This window comes from Symphalangus syndactylus, chromosome 7, assembly GCF_028878055.3.
Source record: "Symphalangus syndactylus isolate Jambi chromosome 7, NHGRI_mSymSyn1-v2.1_pri, whole genome shotgun sequence".
Taxonomy (NCBI): Eukaryota; Metazoa; Chordata; class Mammalia; order Primates; family Hylobatidae; genus Symphalangus; species Symphalangus syndactylus.
This window is the reverse complement of record NC_072429.2, coordinates 140,316,502-140,340,738: the sequence shown is the minus strand read 5'-3', so window position 1 is coordinate 140,340,738 and position 24,237 is coordinate 140,316,502. Positions and strand designations below refer to the sequence as shown.

Below are 24,237 nucleotides of genomic sequence, written 5' to 3'. Positions count from 1 at the left end.
CAGCCGTGGTGACAGTGGCTTGAGGGTAGCAAGTTTAGCTCCCGGCTGCAGGCATTGGCTGCCATGACAACAGCCAAGGCCAGACTGGATGCCCAGCCCAGGTGGGTGGCAGGCAGGCACTGCCCCAGGGAGTGGGCCCCGGCAGGCACCGCTGGGCACCCAGCCACGGCCCCTCGCCAGCTCAAGTAGGGCAGGAGGGGGCCTGGGTCACATGGTGCATCCTGGGAGCTGGGCACGCTCGGCAGCCCACACTGCCTGCTTTGAGCACCTGCCCAGCTCCCAGGAGAGAAGGAGGGGAACCATCAGAACCAGCGGCCCTAAGGGAGACCTGCTCTACCAGGCATCTGAAGACTCAGCAGGGAGGTGGGGAACACCCCAGGGAGGGGCCAGAAACCCACAGGCACTTTCCAGAGGACCTCAGCTCAGAACACATCCTGCCAGCCTAGGGGCTATGCGGAGCCCTGTGCCATCTTATGCCCTCTCTGCACAGCCCCTCAGGGGCTCTGGGCATCGCCATGGTGCCCAGAAGGGTGGGCAGGAAGTCGGGCCACAATCACCAGGCCTGCAGGCAGACTGGGTGCCGGGTCCACGGATGGAGACTCCCATCCCTCCCATCCCCCTGCCCACCAGGAGCTGCCACCAAATAGCCCTGGACCTGAAGGGTGGATCTGGGGGTGGAGGGAGCTCACAGGAGCTGTTCCCTACCCTGCCAGCTCCAGGGCTCAGAGACAGCCCCGGGCCAGGAACTTTGCCCTGTCTGGCACTGCTGCGGACAGGCCATTCACACGGGCCTGTTGGATGCTGCAGCTCCCAGGCCTTCCCTAGCAGGAAGGCAGTGGCGGGTCAGCACCTTGGGGACTGAGAGGCCCTCAGGCCATACTGCCTTCATGTTGGGGCCAGGGATCCCCAGGGAACCATGCAGACTGGAACCCCACCCTCCAGAATCAAATGCCCCACCAGTCCACCCAGATGAGCAAAGAAAACAGGTTATCCACATCAGGGCGTGGTGATGCTACACGGCAGCGTGGGTACCTCACAACCTTGTCCGTGCCTTCACTCGACTCCCCAGTGGCAAGGCACTCTGTGAGGGCCAGGGAAGGGCCTTCTCACTCTAGTCTCTAGCTCACACCAAGCTCCTGCCCTGCCCTGAGCCCTGGGTGGGTGCCAGCATCCCTCTGTTCCCCAGCAGCTGGTGACGTCCCCACAGCACTGGGAACCCAGGGGCAGGGCAATGACAGTTTCACCCTATTTTACGGACTTCTGAGAGCTGCCCAGGACAGAGCCTGTGTAGGCGAGGGTGCTATCCTAATTTATTTTTTGAGATAAAATTCATAACACATGAAATCCACCATTTTAGTCTTTTTTTTTTTTTTTTTTTTTTTTTTTTTAGACGGAGTCTCGCTCTGTTACCCAGGCTGGAGTGCAGTGGCACGATCTCAGCTCACTGCAACCTCCGCCCCCGGGTTCAAGCAATTCTCCTGCCTCAGACTCCCGAGTAGCTGGAATTACAGGCGCCCACGACCACAACCGGCTAATTTTTGTATTTTTAGTAGAGACAGGGTTTCGCTATGTTGGCCAGGCTGGTCCCAAACTCCTGACCTCAGGTGATCCGCCCACCTCGGCCTCCCAAAGTGCTGGGATTACAGGTGTGAGCCACCAGGCCCAGTCATTTTAGCCATCTGAAAGTGTAACCTTCAGTGTTTTTAATATATTCACAGTGCTGTGTAATCATCACCACTAATTCCAGAACACTTCCATCACCTCCTCCCACCAGCAGTCACTCCACCCCTCCTCCCCCAGCCCCTGGCAGTCACTCCACCCCTCCTCCCGCAGCCCCTGGCAGTCACTCCACCCCTCCTCCCCCAGCTCCTGGCAACCACAAGTCTGCTTTCTGTCTTTGTGGACTTGGCTGTTCAGGACATTTGCTGTGAATGGCCTCACACACCACCTGGCTTCTGCGCCTGGTTCCTTTCGCTTCTCCTGGCGTTCTAAAGGCTCAGCCACGGCGCAGCCTGAGTCTGTGCCTGCTCCACCTGTTGGCCGCCTATATTCTACTGCAGGAGTGTGCAATGTCTTGGCTTACCTGGGCCATGCTGGAAGAATTGTCTAGGACCACACATAAAATACACTAATGCTAATGATGGCTGATGAACAACAACAACAAAAAAAAACCTCATAATGTTTTAAGAAAGTTTACGAATTTGGCCAGGCGCGTTGGCTCACGCCTGTAATCTTACCACTTTGGGAGGCTGAGGCAGGTGGATCACTTGAGGTCAGGAGTTTTTTTTTTTTTTTTGAGACAGAGTCTCGCTGTCGCCCAGGCTGGGGTGCAGTGGCGCGATCTCGGCTCACTGCAGGCCCCGCCCCCCGGGGTTCACGCCATTCTCCTGCCTCAGCCTCCCAAGTAGCTGGGACTACAGGTGCCCGCCATCTCTCCCGGCTAATTTTTTGTATTTTTAGTAGAGACAGGGTTTCACTGTTAGCCAGGATGGTCTCGATCTCCTGACCTTGTGATCCGCCCGCCTCGGCCTCTCAAAGTGCTGGGATTACAGGCGTGAGCCACCGCGCCCAGCCGAGGTCAGGAGTTTGAAACCAGCCTGGCCGGCCAACATGGCAAAACCCTATCTCTACTAAAAATACAAAAATTAGCTGGGTGTGGTGGCGGGCACCTGTAATCCCATCTACTTGGGAGGCTGAAGCAGGAGAATCACTTAAACCCAGGAGGTGGAGGTTGCAGTGAGCCAAGATCCCACCACTCCACTCCAGCCTGGGCAACAGAGTGAGACTCCATCTCAAAACAACAAAAAAAATAGAAAGTTTATGAACGTGTGTTGGGCCGCATTCAAAGCCGTCCTGGGCCGCACTGCAGGCTGGGCAGGCTTGTTCTACTCTATGGGCCTGCCACATTTCGTTTATCGTCAGCTGATGGACATTTGGGTCATTTCCAGGTCTGTCTGAATTTTACTCTCAGGGACTGAGCAGGGAGCTGTGCAAGGTTGGGAAGAGGGCTACACCTTAACCATTACCCCCAACTTCTGTTCTCCCAAGACCCCATCGGGTACAGGGGGTTGAGGTCCTACCAGCTGCGCCCTTACGGGAGCCCCAGCTTTGTGCCCACGTGTGTGAAGGAATGGAGGGGGCAGGAGAGGGACTGGAGGTGGGGAGGCCTGAGAGTCCAGGCCAGCATGTGGACTGTGGGGACACAGGGCAGGCAGACAGAATCCACACCTTCTAGGGTCTGTCTGGGCTGTGCCAGGCTGCCGAGGGAGGACCCTGGGCAGGTCGGGGCGGAAGACAGGTCCCAGTGGCCAGAGGAGTTGGGGAGGGACTCTCCAGGATCCCCGGCAGAGAGGGCAAAGGGTACCCCCCAAGGGCCCGACCCCCTCCCCTGGAGAGAATCCAGAAGGTGAAGGTGGCATCAGAGATGGGCCTTAGAGGACAGGAAAGATTTCTGAGCACATTTTTGGAAGTTCAAAGCATAACCTGCATGACCTTGCACATACAGTGGGCACAGGGCAAAGACTTATTTAATTCGCTCAGTGGGAACGGCAGGAGGCAAAGCCAGCTCAGAGGAGGATTCAGGGCGAAGTGCCTACAACCCTTGAGAGCTGGCAAGATGGATTAAGATGGAAAGAAGAGGCGGGCTGTTGGTGACGTGCAGGCAATGCAGCCGTCACCACTCACCATCTTCTGTGCCACACAGAATCCACTTGCACCTCTACCAAAACTGTAGTTCACGCAGGATGTCAATGAGTCTGGGCCCCGTTTGATCACAAACACTGGGGTCACACATCCCCAGAGTTGGCCTAATTGATCCAACAGAGCAGAGTGGAAGAAGTGGGCATCCAGACGGGGGCGCGGCTTGAGCAAGGGCCAGAGGCAGGACGGCAGGCAGTGGAGAGAGGAGGGCAGGACTTCCCAGGGGGACACCCCAGGGAACTGCTGTCCGGAAAGGGCAGGCTCTGGGTGGCAGCAGAAAGAGGACGGCAGGACTTCCCAGGGGAAACCCCAGGGAACTGCTCCCTGGCTTCTCAGAAGTGCTTCAGGGCATGGACAGGCCTCCACAATCCCCAGTCCAGGCACATCACAGAATCAAGTGCAAGATGAGGAAGTGGGAAGTCCCCGGAATCCACAGATGGGGCAGGAAAGCAGCCGTGGGTGGCTGACAAGTGAAATGGTGACACCTGAGCCCAGATGCCTCAAGCCACCGCCCAGAGGGACTACCGAGGGTCATATCACCAAGAATCTGGGATACCCACCTGGCATCCTGGCTATCCCCACCACTGCCCCCACCACTCTCCTCGACCTAAGTCAGATCATAGCCCCCTCTGCTCAAAGCCCCCAGTGGTGCCCACATCACTCAGGAAAGCCAAAAATCCTTATTGCCCTAAAGGCCCCACACGAGCTGCTCCCTGCCCTCTGACCTCCTACCACTCCCCTCTCCTCGTCTGCCGCAGCCTCACCTGCCTCCCAGCTGTTCCTGCAACCTGCCAAGCACAGTCCTGCCTCCGAGCCCTGGCTGTGCTGGAGGCCAGGAGCATGCTGTGTCCCCACATCGTCCGGTGCTGGCCCCTTCTTACCACTCGGATCTCAGGTTCAACATCCTCCTGTTCCTCCTGCTAGCCACCAAGACCTGTCCTCTGTCCCCCACACACAGGAGGGATCATCTGTCCCCCTTCTGGCAAAGCTTGTCAGCCTCTCTCCCCACACAGGACAAGAGCCCGGCCACAGCTCCACCCTCAGCTCCCTGGTTCTCAATGGGCACCGTACACAGCAGGTGCTGGCTCAGTGGATGTGTGAACACATTCAACTGTCCTGTGAGTGGGAGTAAGGCAGAGACAAGCATCCCCGTGATGGATGAGGATGCTGAGGATGGAGAAAGGAGGACCTGCCAGCAGCCATTCCTTCTCACCCAAGCACTCCCAGCAACACAGTGACCAGGGCAACCGTGGGTGGACCCAAAGTCACTGCTTGGGTGGTCTTGGGGAAAACTGGCTCCGACCTCAGGGACTCGGAGGTTGGGGGGCCTGGGGAAGGAGCGCCTGCTGGGTGTCCAGCCAAAATTGCCTGGGGAGCCCCCAAGGAAGACAGGACATGCCAAGCACCCAGAAAGAACTGGGGGCCACTTCTGCATGGGGCCCACAGAATCAGGAGCCAGGAATGCAAGGCCCAAGGGACCTGGGTCCCCACAGCCTCGCTGCTCCCTCACCAGGGGGCCAAAGCCCTAAACAGTGCCAGAGAGGTCCTGCTCATTCCTGGGTCAGCCCCTGCAGCCCTGTTCGTGACTTGTCTATCCCTGTCATGGACTGTCGGCAGCAGACAGGGAGTGTTGACTGACCCATGTCAGGTCCCCAGGATCAGGCACAGGGTCAGGCCCAAAGCAGGTGTCGGTTAACGCCTTGGGATGAGGATTTCTGGCAGTTTAAATTACTTCTTGAACACTCCTGGCAATGTAGACAGTCGGTGCCCAATGAGTGCTGCCAGTTGGTGGTACTGGCAGCCTGAGTGCCAGGAGCTGCTCCATGCCCTTTACATGTAAAGGCTGTGTGGCCCCCACAGTGGAGACAGGGAGGTGCGGGAGGGAGCTCAGAGCTGGGACAAGCTCACTCAGAGCTGCCGCTCCTACTTCCCCACCCACCCTATGGCTGCCTCCTCCTGGAGGCCCTCAGGGGGTCCTTCAGGATGGAGCCCCTGCCTCCGCAGAGATGCTCTGCCCCCAAGCCTCTGCTGACTCAGTACCACCTCCCAAGGACCCATCCATTCTGTCCATCCAAATCCACCTCCCTGGAGGCCCATTCACCAGCCCACACTTACTGGGCACCTGCTGAATATATACTGTGGGTCCAAGAGAGCTCACGAGGAGAAAGGCTCAGTTCCTGGCATGACGGCAAACTTGGCAGAGCAATCAGAGCTGGACTCATGGGGGCCAGAGACCCCAGGACCCCAGGACAGGGGGAGAGAGGCCCTCAGCTGCTGGGGGGCCCTGCCCCAATGGACCCTCCAACCCCATGAGAATCCCCTATCCTTGATCCAGTTTCTACCCCAACCCCCTGAAAGGGGGAGAGGCACAGAGGCCCCGAAGAGGGCCCATCTTGTCCTGCACCATCCGTCAAGTACAGCAGTTCCTCAAATAACACTGTTGCTTTCAACGTGGTTTTCTGATAACGCTGATGAGAAAAAATCGCTTCCCTTTCAGGGCCATTGCGTGGCGTGTGCACGAGCTCCCCCAGGTCTGTGTGGCTTTTCTTTTTTTTTTTTTTTTTTTTGAGACGGAGTCTTGCTCTGTCACCCAGGCTGGAGTGCAGTGGCGTGATCTTGGCTCACTGCAAGCTCCGCCTCGCGGGTTCACGCCATTCTCCTGCCTCAGCCGAGTAGCTGAGACTATAGGCGCCCACCACCACACCCGGCTAATTTTTTTTTTTTTGTATTTTTAGTAGAGACGGGGTTTCACCGTGGTCTCGATCTCCTGACCTCGTGATCCGCCCGCCTCGGCCTCCCAAAGTGCTGGGATTACAAGCATGAGCCACTGCACCCAGCCTAGTGTGGGTTTTCTCCCTGTCCTCCGGCTCCCCCATACCCCAATGCTGTGCACATCTGGTGAACAGGCGTGTCGCCATGGCCCTGGCTGAGTGGGTGTGGCTGTGCATGTGAGTGTGCCCCTCGAGGGGATGGTGTCCTGGGCAGGGTCGGGTCCCACCTTGTGCCTGGAGCTGCTGAGACAGGCTCAGCCACTCGTGACCCTGAACTGGAATTAGTGGGTTGCAAAATGAATGAATGAATGAATAAAAATTATTGCAAAATAAAAATTCATCAAATAGACATAGTCAGACGAATGCAGGGCAATACAGGGCGCCGCCACGTCTGTGATGGTTTGATTTTGAAGTGTGTGGTGGCAGGAGGAGTTCCCGCCCATGGTCGCTGTGAGGCGTGTGTTCTGCCGCCACTCACTGACCCACGCAAAGCTGGGGAAGCAATTCTCTTCCCTGTTTAATTCACTTTTCTTACATGTATGTGTAGCTCACATTTACTTCAGTGTTTAATATTAGAAGTGTTTGGGGTCTTCATTGGAAGCCTGGTGACGTTTTTGTGACCAGAAATACCTTGCAGGAACTTAACTCATCTATATCTATCAACTTATGGGAACACTAATTTCCTTAAACCAATTTTCACTTAAAACTGGCATCATTTTGCTTAAAGTCGCAGCTTCCAAGAACTTATGGATGATGTGATGTGAGGACGCACTGTACGCCATGCCCAGGAAGAAAGTCTGGGGTGCCCCTATGGCCAGCCGGGGCCCAGCCAGGCCGTCTCTCCACGCTCGGGACTCTCAGACCAGAGCCTCCCCCAGAATCCCACAACATTCTCCCATCTCAGCAGCATCGGCAACACCAGGGAGGGCAATGCCACCGCACACACGGTGCCCAGCCTCCTTGGCCCCACGCAAGGCCGCTGCAGCCTTTCCTCTGGGGCTGCGTACTGGTTGCATGCCCTCTTTCACTTACTATCTCAAATGAGTCAGGAAGGAGAGGCTGACGGGGCTTATCCTGGGGTTGGCCCAGGGCTCTGCCTGTCTGACCTAGGGAGGTGGCTAACCCTAAGTCCTGTCACTCCCTCCGAATCAGGGGCACCCACACCCCAGGGCTGCTGGGAGGCTAGACGGAAGAACAGCAGCCCTGGTGAACACAGGAGGTGCTTGGGACCAGCCAGGGACCCTACTGAGACATCTATTCCTTCTCTGGACCGGCCCGCTGGCCATGCCCCCAACGAACAAGCCCCCGGGCTGCCCGCAGGCACCTGGATCCGCCAAAGCTCCAGTTCCCACGCTCACTTCCTCTTTGGGGAGACTGAGGACGCCTGTCAGGCCCGAAACCCCAACACACTCTCAGGGAGGGCTTTACCCAAGAAGATCATGAGTAGGCACCTTCTAAAGGGATGAGAAAGCGGAAGCAGGAGGGGGAGGGGGAGGGGAAAGTGAGGAAAAAGGGGAGCAGGAGGTATGGGGGAAGGGAAGACGGGTAGCCAGAGGCAGAAGGGCCAATCCTCAGCCTCCCCACCCCACCCGACTCCTGAAGGCAGGAGGCCAGGACAGGCGCGAGGCCGCCAAGAACACAGGGCACAAGGCCCCACGGAGGTCAAAGATCCCCCCTAGGGCCAGGCAGTCCCTGCTGGCAGTGTCCGTGGGAAAGGCCCTGGGCCTAGCCAGCTACACTCAAGCCTGTCAGTGGGCACTGGGGCTGCCACAAATGCCGGGGCAGCTGGACCCATCCTGTGGAGTGGAAACCCAGGCCCCTGAGCCCACTCCAGGAGGGTCCAGACCTACAGGGATATCTGGGGGAGCCCTGAGCAGGGCGCCAGAGGGCTGGAGGAGGTGGTGGAGAGAGGGGTTCTGCAGGGCCACAAGCACCCTGACTGGTCGATCCATGCCCTCAGCCCCTGCCGGCTGCACCTGCCCACCTCTCCCTTCACCTGCCCCACCCACACCTTGCAGCCTCAGACCCGTCACCCAGGGTGGCCTCCAATGTTTCCAGAGGCTGCACTCTCTGCTGGCACCCCTCTCCCCAACTCCCTTCTCCTGGACACCTCAGCTGCTGCCCAGGTCTCCTCCTCCAGTCCTGACCCAAGGTGGCTTGTGTGATATCAGGGGAGGTGTGGGATCCCGGGAGCTGGAGGAATGGCCCTGACATCACGCAGGCCACCCTGGGCTGAAGCTGGAGTGGCCTCGTCCGTGACTCGAGACTGTGAGCTTCATGGGACTGTGCCCTGCTGGGGCCACAGTGGGGGAGGGGTAGGTGACTGTGTGGATGGACAGATGGATGCGCTCGGTAAATGGTTCGGTCCATGCTCCGGCCCATGTGCCCCAGTGCCCTGGAGCCCCACTCCACCTGCTGTTCTCTGAGCTCCCTGCCCCCGCATGCTATCCTGGGACTCCACGGCACAGACCTCTGAGCTGATGGCTGTCCTCACAGGCCCGGGGCCCCTCGGGACGGCCCTTCCGGTGACTTCCTGCCAGGGAGGCCAGGGGGAGGGGTAAACAAGGCCTCCAGATGGCTTCCTGTGGCTGGGCAGCCGTGGGAACAGCCCGGCCCGGGGAGGCCACCAAAGGAGGGGAGGGTGGGAGCAGGGGCCAGCCAGCAGCATCCGTCAGCAGAGCATCTGCTGAGACGGACCCGCTGCCCTCTCGGAGCCTCCAACATGGCCGGGGGGGACGTCACACCCTGTTTACAGAGGGGGACACTGAAGCACAGGCAGGCAAGTTACCCCAGGGCCAGCCCATCAAACCCAGTGCCCTCCCCTCCACACCGGAGACTCCCGTCTCTCTGGCCTCATCTGCAAAGGAGCAGATGAGCTGCCTGGCTAGAGGTTACCACAATGACAGGACGTGCAGATGTGCAGGTGCCAGCTCGTCTGTCTTCCGTCCCAGCACTGCCACTCCCCAACTGTGCTACCTAGCAGAGTGCCAGCCTCAGACACCAGCTTCCCTCCCTAGGAAACAGGACGACCATGGCAGCTGCCACCAGAGGACCCTGAGGTTTAAGGACGTGCCCTGGGTGAGCTCCGGCTGCTGGCCCAGAAGAGGCTCACGATGCTGCCATTAAGAGTAATACAGTTCCATCAGGCCCTGGGTCCCCAGGAGGAGCCTGTCCTCACCCAGCTTGCCCCTTCCTGGTGCCTCGTGCACGACTCCTTCCATACTGTGATGCCATCTCCTCCCAAAAGCCCACCCTGACTACCTGCTTCCTGCCTCACCATGATCTTAAATCTTGGGGACACATGCTCCAGGAAGGGAACTGCCATCTCCTACAAGTCCTACTCACCCATGGATCTCTCTGGGGTCAGAACCGCCCCTCTCTGCCTACTGCCATCCCCACGGGGCCAGTGTGGGCCCGGGCAGCCCCCCAAGAGGTATGGGGAGGCAGAAGCTACACAGCAGCCAGGATAGAGATGAAGGGGCTGGCAGGACACACAGCCGGGCACCAACAACCCTCCCATCTGACCCAGGGTTCTGCCAGTGGGCCAAGAAAGACTCACCCCAGTGCCGAGACGCACATCCTGGCTGTCCGTGGCCTCACATAGGAGAGCCCATCATGGGGGTGGGGGGATGGCTGGTTAATAAACAAGCATCCGACCAGACCCAGAGACCAGGGTCCAAGGGTGCCATCGGGAGAGGACCCCAGTCAACACCCAGGGAAATTTCAAGTGACACTGCAGAACAGCACCCGAGGCCGGCCTGGTTCTTGTGAAATGAAGCAGAAGCCCAGAGCTACTGCAGCCGTGTATTTCCCAGGCTGTTTGAATTTTTATAATGAACATCACCAAATGTGTGACTAAAACAATAACCACGTTTGGGACGGGTGCAGTGGTGGGCAAGGCGCAGATGTGGGCCAGGCGCAGTGGTGAGCCGGGCGCAGAGGCGGGCCGGGCGCAGAGGCGGGCCGGGCGCAGTGGCGGGCCGGGCTCAGTGGCGGGCCGGGCGCAGTGGCGGGCCGGGCTCAGTGGCGGGCAGGGCGCAGGTGTGGGCCGGGCGCAGTGGCGGGCCGGGCGCAGAGGCGGGCCGGGCGCAGTGGCGGGCCGGGCGCAGTGGCTCACACTGTAATCCCAGCACTTTGGGAGGCTGGGGCAGGAGGATCACTTGAGTCCAGGAGAAGCAGCCCGGCCAACATGGTGAAATGCCATCTCTACAAAAAATAGCTGGGCATAGTGGCGCATGCCTGTGGTCCCAGCTACTCAGGAGGCTGAGTCAGAATTGCTTGTGCCTGGGAGGCGGAGGTTTGCAGTGAGCTGAGATGGTGCCACTGTATTCCAGCCTGGACAACAGGGCGAGACTCCATCTCAAAAAAGATAAAACAATAACTACGTGTTTGAAGCGTTGTTCAAATGTCGCCTCTCCCCCATGTGAGCTCCTTGTGAGTCCCGCAGTGCTGCCATTGCACGTCCCCAGCCTGCCCCAAGAACACAACCTAGCAGGTAGGGAAACTGAGGCACCCATGGACAGCCCTCCCGTAGATCACAGGCCTGGAAGAGAGTAAAGGGCATGCCACCAGGACCCGGTCCATCCACTGCAGTCACCAACTCAGAAGCAAGCAGCCCGGCTCAGGTGGCTGGGGCTCAGCTGCAGGGCCTTTGTCCTGATCCCCACCCATCTGCTGTGGGGGCCGGGGTCTCCCCCAGGTTCCCCATTCTCCAGACACAAAAACTGAGGCCCAGAACGGGCAGGAGCAGGGAGAGTCAGCAGAGCCAGGGCCAGGCCTTGTAGCTCCCTAGGGCCATGCGGAGGGGACAGGCAGGCCACCGAGGGGAGGGGCAGCCGGGAGCCCCGGGCACCCCCAGGGACCCCCTGAGCTCCACACGGCAATTCCCAGCAGATGGGCCTCTGGGCAGCGGGCCAGAGGGAAGCAAAGCCCGGGAGGAAGGGCCTCTGCGGCTGACCCAGGACGGGGAGATTAAAGGAGAAGATGTTTGCCTTGGCAGGGGCCCCAGGACCAGGCGAGCCAGAGGAGGGGGCCAGCGTTCCAGGCATCAGTAGAAGATGCCAGAGTGGGGGTGCCAGGAGTAAGAGGCACCCGCTCTAGGGGCAAGGGTGGAGTGGACGAGCAGGTAAAGCACACCGCGTGTCGCAGCAGGGGTGGTGACGGGGACCTGAGGCAGGCGGGCAGAAACCCTGGGTGGGGTGGCGGGGAATCCTCTGAGCCCTCCCAAGCCTCTTCCAGGAAGCCTGAGTCACAGGAGGGACCCAGGGCCAGGAGAGCAGCCGGGAGCACCGGTCTCGTGGGAAGGGGACCGAGATGGGGACAGGGACAGGGCAGGGCCACCCGTCACCTCCTCTAGCTGGGCCAGGCCTGGCTCCGAGGTCTCCGTGGCGGGTAAGGATGAGGCCGTGGGAACAGGCTCCTGCAGCTCCCCGGAGGGACTGGGGGGTGGTAGAGCTAGAGAGTGGGTCCAGCCCGTCCTGCAGAAGGGGAAACTGAGGTCCAAAAGAAGAGCCTCCTAGACGATGACATCATCAACTGAAGTGTCCCCTGGGCAGCCCAGGCCCGGACACTGGGGAGAACAAGGCAAGAATCTCCCCAGCCAGGTCCTGAGCACCCTCATCCGGGGGTCTTCAGCTTCCAGAGTCCGGTTCTAGCACATCCACCCTCAGCCATGGACCTGAGACCCTCCAACTCCCAGGGTCAGAGCCTTCCTCTTGATGCCCCATTTCCAGGACCCTACCCCAGGGAAATCTGATCCTCGCAGGCCCTGCTCCACCTCACCACCTCGCTCTAGAACATTCCCTGGCTCCTGCCACTCCATGCCCCAGGATGGGAGTCAGGGACTTGAACCCTAGTATGCTGAGTCTGGGGGGTTCCCAGAAGCCCATCTGCCCACATCAGTAACCGTGGCTCCTGCAGGGGTGTTGGGATCTCTGGGAGTTGGGGGCTGTGCCTCAAACAGAACCAAGCAATAAGGGAGTGCTTCCCCAACTTATAACCACTCAAAGGGTCCAGCCTCTTATTTGCAAGTGCAGAGCAGAGACTCCAAGGGATGTTATGCGCACCTCTGAGGGTCACCTAGCAGGAGGCCCAGGTCCTGGGCCCCACTGGCCCACTCCACCTCTCAGCCAGCAAATAAACCCTGAGCACCGGCTAGGCCAATCCCCAGGCGGAGGGCACAGGGGCCCTCTTCTCGGCCATCCCAACACCACTGGGCCCTGACCACATCTTCCAGGGCCAGGGGCTCCAGCCTGGGCACCTCCAAGCAGTCCTCAGGCAGACGCCTCCCTCCCTGCTCCGCCTGCGCTGACTGTCCAGGGTCCTGCATCCAGGTCTCGGCCCGTCCAGGACTGAGCCACACACAGCAAGGCTCACACATAATAAAGGCAGGAGCCAGGCCGACCCTGGACAGACAGCGGGCTAGTGGTGCCAAGCCCTCAGAACCAGGGGCAGCAGGAGGAGCAATGCCCAACTCAGGTCCAATTTCTGCAAAACATTTTGTTCAACTCCCTTCCAGCTCTGAAGGGCAAGGATAACAGAATCTCACTGAACTATCCAGAAAGATCACTGCCTTTTATAGACAAGAACACTGGTCCCAAAGAGGTCGAAACCAGGCTCCACAGCCACTGAGGCACTCAGGCCCCAAGGCAGAGTTCTCATGCCCAATACCCCCCACCACCGCCTGCCTTGTGAGGGTCTGCAGGGGACGTGCACCCCACCTTCACCTCCTGACTCACTGGACTCCCAACTGAGGCCAGCGGGGAGCATGTGCCCATCGTGGGGCAGCCAGGTGGCAGAGCTGTCATTGTTCTGTACTTGTGGTAGGAGCTGGGCATGGCAGAGGCCCTTCCCAGCAGGACTCCTGCCCTCTCCCACCCAACCTCAACCCAGGACAGGCCTTACAGGAAGAAGTTCCAGCCCACCCAGGGGGCTCCATGCGGGTCACTGGGACCTCCTTCAGAGAGCCCCCACTGCCTGGAGCCTGTGTGACCTCATGAAGTGACAGAGCATCAGCCTCTCATTGTACAATGGGCAGACGGCCTGTCCTGCTGTCACAGGGACCCACGAGGATGGGGTCGGCACAGCTCTGCACACCCTGGCAACCACCTTCCCCGAGCCCTGGCTTCCCTGCCTGTAACACAGCTCTCACTCCTGCTCCAGGAGCCGCTCTGGCCCTGAGGAGGCGGCTAGAGCCACATTCAAACAGATCAACCTGCGTTCATCCCCCTGAGCCCTCTGGGGCCTTCCAGCCTGGCTTCCTCCCTCGCCGGGAAAACAGTAAGAGAGGCGAGGCTGTGGGCTCCGGGCCCCCAGCCAGCCCGGCCACCCTCCCATAGGAGTACCTGGCTCAAGGGCAGGTCCCAGAGAGCACAGCCCAGGCTGTTTCCTTCCCTGGATCGTTCATCCAATGTCTGGAACCCCAGCAGGCTCAGTGCACTCAGGACCCACACGTCAGCTTGTCGGCTCCACACACGCAGCCCATCGGGTTATGCGTGGTCTTGTCCCATGTGAGAAGGGTACACTGAGGCTCAGAAGGTGACATGACCAAGCTGGCGTGGCCAAGCTAGCCCTTCCTGAGGCCACCTCCTCCCCACCATGTAGCCCCCATCCCCACCTCATCTCTTCCAGGCCAAATCATCAGCAGGTGCCCTTTGTCTCCCGTGTGCCTGTGGTGCAGCTGCTCCACTTAGCGCCAGCTCCTTGGGGCAGGGCTCGGGACTGTCCTGTTCCCAGTGGGCCAGAGCAGGCACACACAGTAGGTGCTCCAGGGCTGTGGGCTCGGTGAGAGAGGAATGCTGGACGGGCTGCCCGGGGCCAGATTCCATACCACCTGATGACCTGGAGCTGCTCACCCCACTGGCACCACCACCCAAATGACCAGAACCCTCCCCTGCCCGTTTACTGACCTTTCCCCAAAAAGGAGGCATGGCCAGCGTTCAAATTCCTGCTCTCCTCCCAGCAGTGACCCTGGCACGTCACTTCTCCCCTAGGGTCCTTCCCTGGCTCTAGCGCAGGACGGTAATATGAACACTTACCCCAGAGGTCTCAATCCTCTAGGATGAAGGGAGTTAAAATGCATCAAGTGCTACGTATGAGTCCATCACCGTCCTGACTGATGGCACCCACAGCCCAGATAATGGGGCCGGTTCTGGCTGTACCGCGATCACCAGGCACTGCCAAGGAGCCCCACCTTCACATGGCACGGGGTTACAGTCATGGCAGGGGTGGGGGTTACACATCGGGTTAGGCCTGCTTCCTCTGAGCCAGTGGCAGGGTTGGCAGGGGCAGGTGGCCAGGACAGGGTGGGAGAGGGGAGGTAGCCCCATTTGTCCCCAGCCAGGGTGGCCCTTGGCAGGCAACAGCAATGACTGTGCTGCATTTCCACTCCTTCTAGAAGCATAAGCCCTGACATGAGGGCACCCCTACATCTGGGGAAGACACCAGGAGAGGACCCAGGGGGGCACGGGAGCACTCCCACATCCAGGGAAGACGCCAGGAGAGGAGCCAGGGGACATCCCCCCCGGGTAGATGAACGGGGGCTGCAGGAGGGAGGGGTGGTGCATGCACCTACCCCAGGTAGATGAACGGGGGCTGCAGGAGGGAGGGGTGGCCCACGCACCTTCCCTGGGTAGATGAACGGGGGCTGTAGGAGGGAGAGGTGGCCCACGCACCTACCCCAGGTAGATGAACGGGGGCTGCAGGAGGGAGGGGTGGCCCACGCACCTTCCCTGGGTAGATGAACAGGGGCTGCAGGAGGGAGGGGTGGCCCACGCACCTAAGGGGAAGTAGGTGTGCACTGGGCGATGGCCCCCAGTTCCCCTCCAAGAGGAAGGTAAACCTGAGGGCCCACTCTCAAGACCCCAGCTGAGGCCTGAGCCATGTGGTCATCCCTGACCCTCAGTTCCGCTTCCAAACCAGGAGGCTGCCACTAAAGCAGCCCAAGACTGAGTGACACGCGCCTGGCGGGAAGCGATGCCCCACCTAGGGGTCCTTAGGGCCACACCCTCAGCTGGGAGGAACAGCCTGTCCTTATTTTCTGAACTGTCTTTTGTACAACAGCCTTGGCGCAGCTCAAAGGATAAGTGAGGTTCTCAGGGTGCTGACCTGAGGTGCCCCAAGGAGGGGAGACACGTGCACCCTCTCTGCCAGGTGAACTCCTTCTGGGCTATCAGAACCCACAGCTCGTGCCCCACCCACACTGGCACAGGCTGTGTCCACGTAGCCCTGATCCCGCTCGGCTAAAGAGCGCAGCTCTCAGCTGCTGTAGGTGGCTGCCAGGACCCTCCACCCAAGGGCTCAGGCTCTTGGGTGGAAGGAAGCACCCGTCCCTGTCCCCGTCCCACCTCGGGGAGGCCCCCCCACTCCAGGGAGGCTGGCCTACTCGATTGGCAGGTGTGGGGCACACCCCGGGTCGCTGCCAACCGCACACACCCCACTTGCGGGGTGCCGAAGTCAGGCAGCGGCGATGCCAACCCGACCACGTAACTGTGCGAAGTGCAGTACCTCCTCCTGCAGCCCATAGCCACTCCCACCCAACTCTGAACCTCCTCCTGCAGCCCACGGCCACTCCCACCCAACTCTGAACCTCCTCCTGCAGCCCACGGCCACTCCCACCCAACTCTGAACTGTGCAGAGAGGACAGGGCTCATCGGCCCTCGGACCTTGCCCAGGTCCCTGCCTATGGGTCCTGTGAGCCGGTCGAGGTCAGAAGGAGGGATGGGAAGTCTTTTTTACCTCACACGTGTTCACCCATGTGACCAAGCCTCACCACTGTCCTGCCAGGAAGACCTGTCATTGCTCCCATTTTACAGGTATGGAAATGGAGGAGCAAGAAGCCTAGTCCAGCAAGACACTGGGAAGCCGGGCCCTCCTGCCTCTAGCCCAGCCTCGGGCTGCTGCACTTGCTAGGAAACACCACTGCGGGCAGGGAGGGATGCCAGGGACCAGAGGGAGTCGGTGACAGCAAGGGTGGCCAGGGTGGAGGTGGGGAGAAGCGGTGCTCTTGAGGTGAGAAAGCGCCCTGGGGTGGTCTGGGACAGTGACCATCTGGTTACAGCCTTTGGCCAGGTTTGGGACCTTCATGGAACAAGGCATGCCCAAGGTCTTGGGGGGCAAAAAATCACTACTGTCTGCCAGCCCCAGGCCCAGGAGCTCCCAGCTCAGCCCCTCTGGCCAAATGCCACCTGGACACCAGCCTGGTACCCTTTCCACTTAACTCACCCTTTCGCCAGGACCTGCCAATCAGGGAGAGGCCTCCCCAAGCTGTATCACCACCATCTGAATGTAAGTCCCTAAGCAGGTCATGTGCATAAGCATTGGGCACCAGTGGACACTCTGCCCACCCTGGCGGAGAGCAGGAGGGCTCACACCAGCCTATGCCCCCCTCTCAGGCTGACTGTGTGCACCTCTGCCCAAGTCCTCAGCCAGTAAAGTCACGTCTGTGTAGCTTGGGAGTAGTTACACCACAGAAATTGGCCAATGCCAATTCAGGATTTGGTTAAGCATCTGTTAAGCATGCCCTCATGTCATTTTTGAGCCCAGCCACCCGTGGTGACTCCAAGACCTCCTCACCATCCAAACTGCCCACTTGTCTGAGAAAGAAGCCCACCCACCCGGCCTTCCTCCTGCCTCCCATGTCCAGTGCCTGACTGCATCAGCCAGCCACCCTCACCATGTCCTGGGCTGGTACTTGGGACAGAGAGGGGACCAGCTGAGGCCCCCAGCCTTACTCCAGTGGTCAGTGCAGGCTTCTGGGAGGGGGGCAAAGGCAGAGAGGAGCAGGCAACTGGGGAAATTACCTGGAGGCTGCATCTCATCCCCGCCTGCATTTTCCCCCATCACGCCAACTGCCTGCGGGGGCCTGTCCAAAACCTACCCCACTCAGCCAGCCAGCCATGCCCCATCTCCAGGTCCAGCATTGGGCCTGGCACAGAGTAAGTGCTTGGCGAACCCATTGGGGGTGTTGAGGGGTGACAAACTCCCTAGCGGGGCTATTTGGAAACAGCCCAGGAATTCCTACACAGGGCAGCTTCTCCTCCTTAGTAACCACAGTGAGGGGGGCCGGCGTGGTGATGGGGAGACCCCCAATGCCTAATTCCACTCAGGTGACAGGCTTGGGGCCCCCCATTTACAGCAGCTCCAATGCCCCCTTTGCAGATGGGAACAACAAGGCTCTGCTTAGCCCTGCAGGCTAGGGGCTGCACCAGCTCCACCTTTCTGGGCCTCAGTCTCCTCATCTAAGAAATGGGGTTAACGAACTTCTTGGGAGGACTGCAGGAACTCTGTGAAGCACGGCTCTGCACAGGGCTGCCAGGAGGCTTCTGTCTGTGCAAGGTCACAGGCACCCTGTGTTCAGTGATCTCCTCTGGTCTGCAGCCGAGGACACTGCTCCATCCTGGGAGCAAGGCCCCCAGGGTCCACAGACTAGGTGGATGCCCAACACCCACCATCATGTGCGGGGCACACCCCAGAGCCCGCAGGAAGAGAGGGGGGGTGCAGCACGTGCCTTTCTGCCTTGGCTGAGGGTGCCCGGGCACACGCTGTGACCAGCTAGCCTGGACCTCACGCTGCCCTTGGAGCCGCTATCAGAGAGGGCCAGGGAAGCCTCCCTCATAAAGGGCTTCCCTCCGGGAACCGGCAGGGTGAAACTGCTCTGCCCACTTGGAGCTAAGCATGCCACCACCCCACCCCTGGGCCACCAGCTGCCCAGGGGCGTGTCAGGAGTCACCCGTTTAATTCCTGAGGCACGTGGATCAAGGCTGCTGACCTGATTCTACCGGGGTGTGCTTGGAGGGCTGAGGCGCCGCCCGAGTCCCAACACTAGTATGGTCTGAGGCGGACTCCACCCGGCCTGAGACCTGACGCTCTGCTTCCCCGTGACCTCCACTGACATGTACGACCTGCCCTGGAGGCACGGAAGGCTGTGGGGTTCCAGCCCCCCAAACTGTGCAGCTGAGGAAACTGAGCCGTGAATGGGGGCAGAGCCAGATCCTGGGCAGGACCCTGGGCAGGATGAACTCAGGGTAGGAGGTCTCCGGCGCACCCAGAAACGGGAGCGGGTCACTCCCTTCCAGCCATGGGTGTCCTGTGGCTCGCCTGGGGAAACAGCGGCCTCCCGAGGCTCGGCCCCGGCACGTGGCAGCCTCCAGGCCCACGTTCCCGCCGGATCGGCAGCCAGGCGCAGGGTCCCGGGACGCGCGGGCAGGGGGAAGGCGGCGGCCCTCCCGGCTGCGCGGCCCCGAAGCCGTGCCCGGAGCGGGCGGCGGGCTCGCGCGCGGACGGCCCCCCACGCGCCTCCACAAAGCGCCGCGCGCCCCCGCCCCGAGCGGGCGCGGAGGAGACTGACCTGGCGGTCCAGGCGGCGCCGGCACGACGGATGGAGGGCTCGGGACGCGCGCGCCCTCGCGCACAGGCGCGGCCGCGGCTCCACAGCCTTAGGGCGCGCGCCGGACCCGCTGGGTCACGTGGGGGCACGGCCCAATGGGAGCGCTACCCACGCCGCGGCCGCGCGCCCGCCGCCCCCCGAGGCCGTTTCTGGGCTGGGTGGGAGGAGGCGGCTGTGGCCGCGCGGGCGGCCTCGGAGGCTGACCTTGTCTCCTGTGCCTGGCGGGCGCCTATGTCAGGTCGGCCTGGGGCAGGCGGGCGTCGGAGGGGCAGTTTTGAAGCCAGAGTGAGGAGGCAGAGGGCGGGATGCGGACGAGGCCAGGGAGTTCACGAAACTTCTGGAGTTCTCAGTTTCCCTCTAAGTCGACTACTGGGGCTGGGTCCCGTGCCGCCAGGCGGGCTGGCTGAGGGGATGGGCTGGGGCGACAAGACAGCAGTCACCCGGCCCGGGTACTTGGGGTCAGACCGGCTTCGAGGCCCCCGGACCCCCGTGTTATCAGGACGGGTAGGGAGCCCACGGGACACGCGGTGCTCAGAAGAGCGGGGAGGCCTGTGGATGGGGCCTGCCCGAGCTGCACCACCCCGTGCCTCCAGGCTGCGAGGCCCGCCCAGGGGAGGGCGGCATCTCAGCCTCTAGCCCTTGGGGACCTTGAAGACGTCCTGTTATGGGTCAGCCCTTCCTAGGGAGGCTTGTGGCTCCAGTTACTGGAAAAACCAGTGCTGGTTCACGCAGGAGGCCCCAGTACAGAGGGAAACAGAGGCAAGCTGGGGTCTGCCAGGGGGCCTCACCCACCCAGCCCTGTTCCATGCCAGTCCCTGGACCCTCGGCCCAGTCAGATGTTCAACTGCTCCAGCCCTGCCTCCACTTCCCTGAAAGATGCTCTTCCACCCATCCACCCTCAGCAGCCAGAGGGGCCCCAGGAAGATGGAAGTGAGAGCCGCCTTCCTCTGCAGAACCCTCCAGGCACCACCTCACTGGTGAAGGCCAGAGACCCTAAACTGTCCCAAGACCACCTGACCGGACTGCCTCCCTGCCACCTGGCTGCCAGCCTCTCTCAGAGCACCTGCAAGCTATTCCTCCAACCCAAAGTTTCCTTCCTAGCTAAGGGCCTTTGCACCTGCTGTTGCTTCTGCCTGGAAGTTCACCCCAGACTATCCCAGGGCCTCCGTCCTTGCCATTGCGTGGTCCCCATCAGCTGCCGCTGCCTCCGAGAGCTAAGCCTCCACTGGCCATCCTGTCTCTCAGCCCACTACACTCTCCACTCTGCCAGAAAGTCCCCCAATCAGTGACAACACAGGTCATGGTCCACACCTCACCTGGTTTGTCCCCAGTGCCCAGCATTTGGCACAGAGCAGGTGCGGTGCAAATCCTGGATAGGTGGGCAAGCTGATGGTGTCCAGAGGCCCCTGGTCCTTAAGGGCAGGGGTGAGGATGGCTCAGAGGACAGAACCTTGCAGACCCGTGTTCAAATCTGGGCTCATCAGCTCATTTAGTCCTCAGCCCATGTTGGGAGAGCTGGTGTTCTCCCTGCTTTGCTGATGAGACACAGAGAAGGTCAGCAACTCCCAAAGATTGCCCAGCAAGTTGGGAGTAAAGCTGGTGGGATTCCCACGTTTAGCCACTAAACAGGGTGTCCTGTACTTGGTGTGTTCAAGCAGAGATCCACACATGGGAAGGTCAAGGCAACATCCCTGGTGCTCCAGCTTTGAAGTCCTAGGAAAAAGGGGACCTCCCATTAAATGCTTCTATTGCCGGAAAGTTCAGCACCTGTAAAAGCAGCCCCTTCCCGTTTCACTGTGGCTGCATTTTAATTCTTATTTTTTAAACGTTTAGCTTCAGGCCAGGCACAGTGACTCACACTATAATCCCAGCACTTTGGGAGGCTGAGGCGGGAGTATCACTTGAGCCCAGGAGTTCAAGACCAGCCTAGGTAACATAGTGGGACCCTATCTCTACAAAAAATAAAAAATTAGCCAGGCATGGTGGCATGCTGCTATAGTCCCAGCTTGGAGGTTGAGGTGGGAGGATCACCTGAGCCTAAGAGGTCAAGGCTAGAGTAAGCCCTGATTGCGCCACCGCACCCCAGCCTAAGTGAAAGAGCGAGAGCCTGTCTCAAAAAAGAAAAAAAAAGCATTAATAAATAAATGTTTGGCTTCATCTAGCCTGAGCAGCACCAACACCCCTGCCTGTTTCATGCTATTTTCCTCCTCTCCTGCCCAAAATCTCAGAGAGGTTTCTATCCCAGCCACCCAAATTTGCTGGGGTGAGTGGGCTCCCAAGAGGCTGGAGTCTCCTTCCTGCCCACACTCTTGTCATCCTGCAGGGAGTCGGGAGCAAAGGAGGAAACTCCTCCATGCTGGATTCATGTCAGTTCTCAGATATTCACCGAGTGCTGACCATATGCCAGGGACTTACACCCACCCACCAAGTCCACACTGAGCCCTGCAGAGGAATCCCTGACACCCCCATTTTGCAGATTAGGAAGCAGAAGCTAAGTGAAAGCAGAATCAAGATTCAAACCCAGGCCTGGTGAAGCCAGAACTGTCCAACTGCTGTGAGTGGAATGGGCCGGGCATGAAGAGGCTTGGGGAGAATCCTGGGATTTCATAGCCGGAAGAGAGTTCAAAGTGATCGTGTTTTACAGAGGAGAAAATGGGGCCTCAGAGATGATGGCTGAGCCATGAAAAGGTGAGGTCAGAAGCCAGGCCCAGTCTCCTGAATTCCAGACTCCAAAATCTCCCCCAGGATTGAGGTATGTTCCACAGAAAGAATCCCAGCTCCACCTACCCCAGTCACTGGACCTGCCCAGCCCTGGAGGCATGGCCAGGAGGAGGCCCCCAGCAGGTGGCAGATTGTTGGAGAGGGATGCCGACCGTGCAGGACGATCTAGACAGTAGTGAGGCCCCCTGGGGCTGGCAGGATTAGCAGATTAGCTCCGAGGAGGACAAAGACGAGGTCAGTGCTAAGTGGATTTCTGGAAAGCCTCCTCCAGCCCAGCAGGGCCCTATAGGAGGGGCCCAGGTTGGGGGACCTAGATCCAGCCACGGAGGGCATGGGTGGGCTAATGGCACCAGCAGCAGCTCTGGAGCCCCCATCACTGGGCTGCACACTTTCACCTCTCCTGGCCTCAGTTTCCCTATCTATAAATGTCATAGGCCGGGCGCGGTGGCTCACTCCTGTAATCCCAGCACTTTGGGAGGCCGAGGCAGGTGGATCACAAGGTCAGGAGTTTGAGACCAGCCTGACCAACATGGTGAAACCCTGTCTCTACAGAAATACAAAAATTAGCCAGGCGTGGTGGCACCCACCTGTAATCCCAGCTACTTGGGAGGCTGAGGCAGGAGAATTGCTTGAATCCAGAAGGCGGAGCTTGCAGTGAGCCGACATTGCGCCACTGTATTCCAGCCTGAGTGACAGAGCAAGACTCTGTCTCAAAAAATAAAGTAAAATAAAATAAAAAATAAATGTCATAGTAACAGCTCCAACCTCACAAGGCTCTTGGGAAGACCCCACAAGACAGTGCCTGTCAAGTGCTGCGTTGCTTCGGCCTGCACAGAGCAGGTGCTCAGTAGATGTCTTTATGACTGTCCTTTTGAATCCTCCTCAAGCCCTGAGAGTCAAACAAAATAAAAAAAGAGCTTGTTGTTTAGTGGTTAGTTAGGTTAACAGAAGTTAGGTTAACAGAAGCTTGGACCCTCCTCCTCAGTGCCTGCCTTCCTTGTGTACCAAGCCCCGAAGGGCAGAGGAGGGCCAGCCCTCCACAGTGTGGCAGGACTCTGGTGGATACACCTGCCTCCCATCTGCAGAAGGACCTTCCTCAGGTGTCCGGCACACTTCCCAGGAGGTCCTGAAACCAGCTGAGACCTCGATAACACACCTGCGCTGGCTCCCTCACATGGTCATCACAAGTAAACCACCTCCGCCCAGGTCCCCATCTCAGGCTCTGCTATCGAGGGAACCAGCGTAAGCAGCCATGCCCCCGATGCGAAGAGGAAGCAGGGCTTGAGGGAGGCCAGGACTCGGGGGATTGGCGTGCAGGAGCGGTGAAGGTCATTTTCATTTCCCTCCTTACCCCAGTTTCATTAATGCAACCATGCTACTGTGATGATGAAATTTTCATTTGTGTATTAGTTGTGCCTGTGAAACGTGCTCTCTCTCTGCGTCTGTGGTCAGGAGTTCTGAGTGGCTGGGCTGGGCAGTTCTGGCTGGGGTCTCATGAGATGCAGTCAGATGGCCAGGGTTCCAGACATGCAAGGGCCCGCCTGCGGCTGGGGGATCCCCTTTGGAGCCCTCTCACTGTCCCAGCTGTCCAGGCCATGCAGGTTATTAGCTGCTGCTTGAGAGTCTTCCTCAAGACACCCCTCTGTAGGGATGCTTGGGTGTCCTCCCAGCGCTGGGGCTGGTCTCCCCCACAAGGAGTGACCCAGGAGAGCAAGACACGTGTGATCTGACCTCAGAAGCCACCCAGCGCCACCTCACTGTGTTCTGTGGGGCACCCAGGCCTGCCCTGACTTGGCGTGGGCAGGATGGGGTGGCTTCCCGAGCCTGCAGCCAGTGCCGCCTGCAAGGATGAGGGAAGGCCACTGCAGGCTGAGCTCTGGCCTCTTGGGGGCTGGGGTGGAGGTAGGGCAGTGCCTGACCTGGACTTCTGAGACCACCAATGAGGTAGGGTGTGGGAGCTTGGTGGGACACTGAGCTGGCACCTTTGCACCAGTGGGGCTACCCTAAGCCTGGATGCTGTAGCTGTGTGGCCCATGGACAGCTGAAAGCGCTCCTGGCTCCCACTGCCCCTGCATTTGGCAAACTTTCATTGAGCACCTGTGCCAGGCCTCACTGGGACCTGCAGCGGGAGCCCCCCTAGACAGTGCTGCAGCTACTGTAGTGGGGGCACCCAGGAGGCACGTCCCAGGCACTGCATCTGAGCAGGGACCTGCCGGCCAAGCATTCTTCCTGGAGGAAAGAGGCTGGCGCTCAGCAGGCAGGAGGGGCGCCTTGGCGGAGGGAGGATGGGGGAGTCAGCAGGGACCCTGTGGCCTGGTACTGGGGTCCCAGGCAAGAGCTAGGGTGTCTCCTGGGGATGACGGGGCCTCCCTGGGGGTGACCGTGGCCAGGTGTCCCACCACACACAGCCCTGCTGGCCTCAGCCCCATCTGGCACCTGCCATTGCACTTGTGACTCCCAGCTCCCGGAGGACCACCGTCCATAGATGCTCCCACCAGTGAGGAAGCCGAGACACCCACGCTGCGGCATTGAGGATGCCGGGAGGGTCAGGGCAGGCGAACTTGCGGGGAGTGGGCCTCAGGAACGCCACACGGGCGCCCCCTCGTGGGGCCTGTGGGGCAGGGCCGCTGCACTGGGTACGAGCTGGGCACAGGTCACGGG

General features: G+C 60.0%; 1 protein-coding gene across 5 annotated transcripts in view; it reads right to left on the bottom strand.

Annotated features, from left to right (window-relative positions):
* The window catches only part of PTP4A3 (protein tyrosine phosphatase 4A3), a 45,811-nt gene extending 26,884 nt beyond the window's left edge, over nt 1–18,927 (bottom strand). Inside the window, exon 1 of one of the 5 annotated variants that reach the window (XM_055287422.2) lies at nt 18,817–18,927. The gene's annotated coding sequence lies outside the window, so the exon portion shown is untranslated. Of the gene's footprint in view, nt 1–5,814; nt 6,162–18,816 lie in introns of those variants that run through there. The other 4 variants (XM_063643596.1, XM_063643598.1, XM_063643591.1 and 1 more) reach the window with 4 other exon arrangements.
* Nucleotides 18,928–24,237: the final 5,310 nt, after the last annotated feature.